Below are 6,832 nucleotides of genomic sequence, written 5' to 3'. Positions count from 1 at the left end.
AAAAAAAAAAAAGAAGATAGAAAGTTTTTTCTCTGTCATGCGAATGAAGCCCAGAGGTAAGCTAAGTCTGGGCTTATTTAGTACCAAGGGTCTTTTCAGCTCAAGCTTCCTCATGCTTCATCCTCAGAATCCAAGATGGCTAAATCCATCTTCCAGGCAACAAGTCAGAGACAGTGACGGAGAGGAAGAGAGCAAAGGTGCAAGCCAGCTGTCTCTCATGACCGTTTTTCAAAACCTGCTGTGGATACTTTCGCTTTCCTGCCATTGGCCATGATCCCTGGTTGGCAATTGTGAAATATCACAATTAAGTGGTTTACTATGGAATGCTGCCTCCCTGTACTATAAATGTGACATAAATTATAAAATCAGAAAAATGCTGAACTCTGAAGCACTACGTTTTTCAGAAAAGCGAGAGTGGAACAGTACTGACAAATGTTCATAGAAGTCTAGCAGTACCTAAGGATATAATTATTACTAAGGTTATCTATTATTCTACTATTCTAGATTTTTCCACTCCACTTTCAAAATATGCATAGTGGTAATATGTATGATGTCTCTAACTTCCTTTCAGATCAACGCTTCTCAAATATGGCATCCATCACACACTGAAAATCATTGCAATCAGACAGTATTGTGTGCCACTGGTAATTTGAGTGTTAATCCCTCAGTTGTAAGGAAAATTTGATAACTAAAAGTATATTTTCTTATAAGGAGATTGACATTTGAAAACAATACCCTTGTGTTCCAGGTGGGAATATTTTAGGGATTCCCTTCAATTATACCAAAATAAAGTAAACATTCTTTCCTGGAATAGAGAACTGAGATGTCAGTGAAGAGCTATATTTTAATAATGGTAACAAAAGGCATCATGGGCTGGGTGCAGTGGCTCACGCCTATAATCTCAGCCCTTTGGGAGGCTCAGGCAGATGGATCTCCTGAGGTCAGGAGTTCGAGACCAGCCTGGCCAACATGGTGAAACCCCATTTCCACTAAAATACAAAATTAGCTGGATGTAGTGGGGGGTGCCTGTAATCCCAGCTACTCGGGAGGCTGAGGCAGGAGAACTGCTTGAACCCAGGAGGCAAACATTGCGGTGAGCTGAGATCGTGCCACTGCACTCCAGCCTGGGTGACGAGAGTGAAACTCCTTCTCAAAACATAATACAAAAATTAGCTACGTGTGGTGGTGGGCACCTATAATCCAGCTACTCGGGAGGCTGAGGCAGGAGAATTGCTTGAGCCCAGGAGGCAGTGGTTGCAATGAGCTGAGATTGTGCCTCTGCACTCGAGCCTGGGCAACAGAGTGAGACTCCATCTCAAAAAAAAGGCACCATGATGTATGTGGTTTTTATTTAGAGTAGAATATTGTACTCTCTGGGGACCTCAGAGGCAGTTGAATTTCTGAGAGGGCCTTATAAGGCATCCATTTCCAGTGTCCAGTTTTAAGATTTTTGTTCCCCACTGTGTAATATTTTCTGCAGGCTCTCTCCAAGCTATCAGTTAAGTGTACCAAAAGTGTGGCTTAGCCTGAGAATTCAGCTACAAGGTGTGGGAGCCTGACCAGCATAAAGAAAAATAGGGCAGGGCTGAGCACAAAACCACAGTGACCCAACTGGTCAGGGGCAAGAGGGAGGTTTGCAGGAACACAAAGGCCTTCTTCAGAGAGTCCCAGAGCTTTCTGAAACTTCAGAAAGCACCTACTAAATGCTAGTGATTGCCTACATGATGAAAGGAAAGAGAAAGGTACCGGGGTGTTTCAGCTGAGATCCAGACTAGATGCACGCTGTGACTAAATTTGAAAGACCAGTTGATGGTGATCTGCCTCTATCTCTTGCCTCTCTGCTTCTTGGCCTGTCCCTGGAGACCAAGGATGAACACTGAGAAGAAAAAGGCATTGTTCTTGTAGCTACACAGGAAACAGGAACCTTCTGGCACATGTAACTCAGGCTGATGCAAACATGGGAGGACCTTGAAGATTGGAAGCCCCAGGATATGGCACCCTAAGCAATGGCACTTGTCTCCAGGAGAGTATCGGCGGGAAGACTGGTGACCAGGGGAGTTCCTCAGAAAGAAGGCAGTGCCACAGGTCCAAGAAATATCAGGACGAGACTCAGTCAGGAATACAAAGGTCAACCAGAAAAATGTATGTTCCTGCTGTTAGCATGGCCTTAGCATGCTCTCCTCTGAAACCTAGTAAGGAATATGACTTCGTGAGGGACTATTATGGCCATTGAATATGAAGGGTTCAATCAAATATGATGGGAACGCACAGTGCAGAAAACATGTGAATCACAACAGCAGACTATGAACTGCTAAGTGAGGTAGAGACCAAATCCCCTGAGAACAGAGAAGAAGGTACAATGGACAACATGTGAGACATGAGATGGGGAAGGTCTCTAGGAGGAGACAACATTTGAAAGCAGAAGAAAGTGAAAAACAAAGTCAGCATCCATATGGAGCTGACATCCTTAACAGAGAGACAAATGTGCATCAGATTGCAGAGGCTTCACAGAGCCTGGAAGCAGCTCCCTGTGGAAGGACGAGGTGTGGCCGCAGGGGGAGACACTGCCTAATTCTCATCAGAAAATCATCATGATCACCACTGTGATTCAGAAAGATCACTCCTCCAGCACTGTCATGGAAACACAGGAGAGAAATTCTAGCAGGGAGACAAGTTAGAAAGCCATTTCAAGGATATGGGTGGGAGCCAAGGCCAGAACTAAGAGTTCTCTCCTTATTTCAAGGCACAAAACAGAGACCGTTTCCTTGCTAACTTCTCCATTCCCACACCCTTCCACAGGGCACTTCTGGAGACATCCTCAAAACATTTGTTTCATTTGTTTTCCTGAAATCAAAAAAAAATATGTGAACAATCTGTACTGGTAATCTATCATTTTCATAAAGGCTTAAAGTCAAATGTGGGTTGTGAGGGTGGGGGATGGAGAGCTTACAGATGAAATTTTCTGTTGAAAGGCCATTTGAAGAAAACTGAAATTCGTGGTGAGGAAGAAGTGTTCTTGCTTAACAGTTTTAAGTTTCCTATGGGCCTTCCTGAGTCATCAACTGACTCATTCCACCTGCTCAATTTTATTATTAATTCAAAAAAAAATCCTGATAACAATAGAGTCGAAATTATGTTTTGATTTCATTCCTCCCATTGCATCATTCTCCAGTTTTGCCCACATTTTGGCAGTTACTCTCACTACCCATGCAACAATGAGAAACATTCGTTTAAAAATATTTCCAACCCCCTCACGTTCACATGACATTGTTTCAACTCTAACTTTTTTTCACTTCTTATATAAAATCCATTGCTATCTAATATTAGATCATTATATTATACCTGACTTACTTCTAATGTATGGTGGGAGTCTGAAAGATCCTTGATTTTGTTCCTCTCTAAAGCCAAAAAACAAAAACAAAAGAGGCATTTTGCATATGAATAATCAACCCCAATTCAATTGTTTGTTGAATTTTTTTAGTTAAAGTTGTGTTACTTTGAGAAGAAATATATTTATTGCAACTATTCATACAGGTAAATATCAGTATGTGTATGTGTAGTATATGCCAGAAGTTTAGAGGTAGAATCTAATTAATGATCAAAATTCATTAAATTTGAAATAAAGAAACCCAAGTTGCCCTCACTTGTCCTTCAAGTGTGAACTCTGAAAGTCACTAAGATATCTAGAAATCACCACAAGGCTGAAGGAACATTTCCCAGTGGAGGTGAATGTTTCTCTTAGCCTTCAGAATCTGGGTGAAAACTGTCTTGACACTGACTGGACATTGACACTATTATATTTGAACTGAAAATGTGAAATAATCTTTATCACCAATTTTACCAAGTCAGTATCAAATTCACAATGTTAACAATGGTCTGGAAGATGATAGGTAGGTTTGAAATTAACTTAGGGATAAGATAGTTGCTTTAGGAAAATGTATCTGATTTTTTTTTTTTTTTTTGAGACTGAATGTCACTCTGTCACTCAGGCTGGAGTTCAGCAGCGCGATCTCAGCTCAGCCCCCCATGTTCAAGCGATTCTTCTGCCTCAGCCTCCTGAGTAGCTGGGACTACAGGCACCTGCCATCATGCCTGGATAATTTTTTTTTTTTTTTGTATTTTTAATAGAGACAGAGTTTCACCATATTGGCCAGGCTGGTCTCGAACTTCTGACCTTGGGATCCACCAGCTTTGGCCTCCCAAAGTGCTGGGATTACAGATGTGAGCCACCAGGCCTGGCTGGATCTGATTTTTTCACATAGGCTGAGAGGTGAAGAAAAGGAAGACAGAGGGCAATGGTGAGAAGGAGAGGACACAGTTTGTCCTTCCTATGTTGAGTTTTTACACAGCTGCCACTCCTCAGAGGCTAGGATTTCCTCCAGAGCCCTCGCCTTGTGATTTGCATATTAAGCCGCTAGACCTTGGGCCTCTCCCCATGAAAATATACAACTGCTTAACCCAGGTAAGCCAAATATAGTAAAGCTTCTAAAAATGTGAATTTTTCTTACACCAATTTCCAGTCCATACCAAATTCCACATGGTTTGGTAGCACCTTCAACTGTCTTCTCCAGTTGAAAATGTTTCAGCTTACAGCTGTCAGTTGGGCAGAGGCTAAAGCAGGGGTGGCAGGGTAGAAGTGGTGCAGAAAACAAGAACTTGGGAAAGATATATAAAGATGAGGAAACCTATGCTTGCGCTTATAACTACACTTTAGTGTTTTCAATGACAGAGTAAGACTAAGGATGATCACAGAACAAAAGCTTTTTCCCAGCTCAAGCTGTCAGTTACCTGCATCGCAGGAGAACCATGGAGGACCAAGGAGGAAGCACTGGACGAACAGACCAAGAATGCTAGTGTCAGAAAGGCATGGAGTCTCTCGTGAGACCAGACAGCAAACACCTCTTCATATACACATCTTTGCAGAAAAGCAAAACAAAGTTTCTATGATCTCCTTGGAAAATCCTGAAAAGTGCCTCGTCGACAAGAGGTGGCAAAAAGGAAATGGACGTAGGGACTGGTACCTTTTTTTCACTTTACATATAAGGTAACTAAGGTTCAGAAATGTTAGGACACAGAGTTATCCATACACGTGAAATGGCATGGAGGTTGCCTATCTTTAGTGCCTCATCTTTATTGATCTATTCAAGTAGGAGCAAGAATCTTTACAAGAATTTTCCTACACATGAGATTGACCGTGGTTCTTTCAATCCTATTTTCTGCACAGGGCCTAACATTCTCATCCTGCAGGTTCTCCACCCACAGAGAATCTCAGCTACTCCCTGGGTTTGGGGAGAAACCACACTTGATTTTTAGCTAAAAACAGCTCTGTTAAAAATATATTTATTAATAATTAGTTACTATTTTCCTCATCTTTATCCTCAAAAAAAAAGACTAGAAGCAAGCAGGGCAACAATTATTATTTCCAATATCCAGAGGAGGCAAATAAAATTTCAAGGGGCTGGTGATTGCTTAAGATAATTTATATAATTTATAGAGAATGCACCAAACTCAAACCTCGGTTCTCCATCTGATTGCTTGTTTCAAAATCCCAGGTCCCTCCTCTCTCTGCCAAGTAAACAATTCCATGTGTGATCATAGAAACACAAACCCGCATAAAAGTTGGGCACCTCACTAATGACTTTCTGTGTGTGCCTAAGGCCTGCCTAACATAACTGCTTGTGCTTTTGTTTTTCTCTGTGTGCTTTTCCCCCTGCATCTATAATGGATATCTTTGAACTTTAAGAAAGGTGTTCCAGGGGTGACTATCACAAGCTTAAGGATATCTGGAAACTTTTTACAAAAGCCTGTTCTATTTGGCATTTCATCCAGCCTTGAGCTTCTCTTGTAATAGGGCAATCTTTTATTGCCTATTAGGTAAAAAGACAAATGAATACATTTAGCCTCCATGATATTACTTTTCTACTAGAATGTCTCTCCTGTGTCTCTTCTTCTGTCCCCCCAACAGAATAAGAATTCATCCATTTATTAAGAAATATATACTGAGTGCATATTCTTTGCAAGGTGCTAGGGGACCCGTCAACAGGGATGCAGTAAAGCCAGTTAAACCTATAGCAGCTCAGGAGGGAGGGCTGGGGCTTGGTGAGTTGTCTAGTCTGGTTTGGGCCCTACTTTAAATAGTGATTAGGATTGAGACTCTGCTGGTCCTTCTGGGAAAATGTAAGACTAGAAATGTAGGGAATGCCCTCCAGCTGTGGACAAAGGCAAAAGACTTATCATGGGAACGTGAATGGGCACCTATTATTCTGGAGACAAATATGGAGGTAGCTCAAAAACCTAGAGATGAAACCAGGCAAAGTATAAGGAAGAGATATCAGGCAAGGGAGAGCAGAGTCCAGGGATTTGTCTATCCAAGCTGAGGATCTTGGTGACCAGCAGACTCGAGGTGGCCAGGATCAGCCCCAAGAATAAGCAGCCTCTGGAAGATTCTGTAGCCCTTTGTGGCAGACATAATCAATGTGAACCCCAATATCACCTGCTACGTTGTTCCAGGGTCCTGCAGCCTGCGGAGACTGGCTGGTGTGGTAGGAAGAACTGAAAACTCTCCTGTTCTCAGAAGAGCCACTCTGGGAACAGATAAGACTGATTGGAAACAGTGGAGGCTCTAATGGAGGACTTCTCAGCTGACAGAGGAGCTCTTTCTAACAAAGAGAATTCAAGGATGCTGTTTTGAACAATAAAACCAAGGACATTACTTCCAAGAAGTAGAATGTCTTTCCCACCTTTTCTCTTTTCACTGGCCCTTGTCTACCCAGACAGGGAACATGGCCTCTTTCCTTTGATCACCAAAGGTTCGGAAAGATGCAGGAAATTA

At 42.1% G+C, this 6,832-nt stretch overlaps 1 long non-coding RNA gene across 3 annotated transcripts in view; it reads right to left on the bottom strand.

Annotated features, from left to right (window-relative positions):
• Positions 1 to 6,832, bottom strand: part of LOC119472676 — a 516,691-nt gene that overhangs the window by 272,249 nt on the left and 237,610 nt on the right. The window lies entirely within an intron of this gene.

Source organism: Cebus imitator, unplaced genomic scaffold (genome assembly GCF_001604975.1).
Source record: "Cebus imitator isolate Cc_AM_T3 unplaced genomic scaffold, Cebus_imitator-1.0 Scaffold6, whole genome shotgun sequence".
Lineage (NCBI taxonomy): Eukaryota > Metazoa > Chordata > Mammalia > Primates > Cebidae > Cebus > Cebus imitator.
Note: the sequence above shows the minus strand (reverse complement) of the source record. Positions and strands in the feature narration are given on the sequence as shown.